This window comes from Ochotona curzoniae, unplaced genomic scaffold (assembly GCF_017591425.1).
Source record: "Ochotona curzoniae isolate NIBS_2020 unplaced genomic scaffold, NIBS_Ocur_1.0 scaffold_3835, whole genome shotgun sequence".
Lineage (NCBI taxonomy): Eukaryota > Metazoa > Chordata > Mammalia > Lagomorpha > Ochotonidae > Ochotona > Ochotona curzoniae.
Window position 1 is genome coordinate 15,828,561 of NW_024467114.1, and position 1,779 is coordinate 15,830,339.

The 1,779-nt window shown below is 42.1% G+C and overlaps 1 pseudogene; it reads left to right on the forward strand.

Moving 5' to 3' along the window:
* Positions 1-517, forward strand: LOC121145596 (annotated as a pseudogene).
* Positions 518-1,779: the final 1,262 nt, after the last annotated feature.

Consider the following 1,779-nt stretch of genomic DNA (forward strand, 5'->3'; position numbering starts at 1 on the left):
ATGTCGAAGCGAGGAGGACATGGTGGGTCCTTCGGTGTGAAATTCCGAACTTCCCTGGGTCTCTCTGTGGGTGCCGTGATCAACTGTGCCGGCCACACAGGAGCCACAAACCTGTCCTTTGCCTTCATGAAGGGGCTTAAGAGATGGCAGAACAGACTTCTGCCACTGATGTCGGTGACATGGCGATGGACAAAACAAGATGGGCAAGCCAGAGCTCCAGAGGAAGGCACATCCAGCAGTGGTAATTCGACACGGACAGTCCTATGGAAGACAAGATGAGGTGTTTCTTTCGTTTTAAGATACAGTTCCATAGACTCTGGCATTGCCCGTGCTCCTCCCAGGATCCCTCCCCTCAGATGGTTCTTTATTGTGAAAACAATGCAGGATTCATAGTAAACAAGGAAGTGAGATGAAAGGTTCTGCCATCACTGAGCCGGTTGCAAAGTTGTGTACCGATTTGTGGCCCAGGACTGTATCCAACACAGGCAGCACTGAATGTTATTCAATGTATTTGTAAAAATAAATAAAGAGCCTATGAAAGAAATGTTTGTCCCCCCCCAAAAAAAATTTGTTATGATTTCTCTCTAATTTTACAACGAGCCTAAATTCAGGGTTACTGTTATACGTTCCTAGGAAGCAAACTTTTGTCTTTCTTAGATTGAAGCAGTCATCTAGACTATGAGCCTTCTCCTGTCCTTGAATACTGTCTCTTTAAATATATGCAAATGTATATGCTTGTATTTTACATTGTATATATGCTTTTTACAATGTATATATGCTTATACGTTTACATAATTTTATATCTATACATATATATTTAAATAGTTCTCCCTTATATATATCTACATAATTTTACCTAGTACTTTCAAGCACTGTTTCAACTGACTTCAGATTTCCTAGTTTTTTTTTTCAAGATTTATTTATTTTTATTGGAAAGTCAGATATACAGAGAGGAGGAGAGAGAGAAGGGAGATCTTTCATCTAATGATTTACTCCCCAAGTGGCCGCAACAGGTGGAGCCCGAAGCCAGGAGCCCATAGCCTCTTGCGGGTCTCTCACGTGGGTGCAGGGTCCCAAAGCTTCGGGCAGTCCTGGACTGCTTTCCCAGGCCACAAGCAGGGAGCTGGATGGGAAGCAGGGCTACCAGGATTAGAGCTGGAGCCCATATAGGATCCTGGCATATTCAAGATGAGGACTTTAGCTGCTAGGCTATTGCGCTAGGCCCAGATTTCCTAGTTTTGTAAAGAAAGTTTAGTCAAGCTTTGCATTTCAGCAAAAACCACCTTTACCCCACATGATGGTAAGTTAATGGTGATTTGTGACTATAGCTGTGCTAACACAAACACAGTTGGTTTTACGCTCTTCCTGATACCCTCAAATGCATGCCATGTTTGGCAGTTCCTGCCCTGTCTGCAACTAATTCTCTGATTAGAAATATTTTGTATGATTTGCACACATTGGCCTAAAGTCATTGACTCCTTTGAGATTTCTGAATTATTATCTTGGAAAGAAATGCACATGTTTTCTACTCATGAGCACTGCATCTGACTGCGAGCCTCTGAAATCCGCGATTTTCTGGTTTACTTGCCTCTGGATCGGGCTCTTTCTTGCATCTAGAGCTGATGTTAGTCCTCGTGCTGCATTCTCATCACTCAGCATGGCAGAAAAGGGATTTAATCGGCATTATATTTCTTAATGATTCTACTGTGACAATAATCTTCATAGATAAGTCTGGCTTCATTAATGTCTTCAGCAATAATGAATCGATAAAAATGAAGC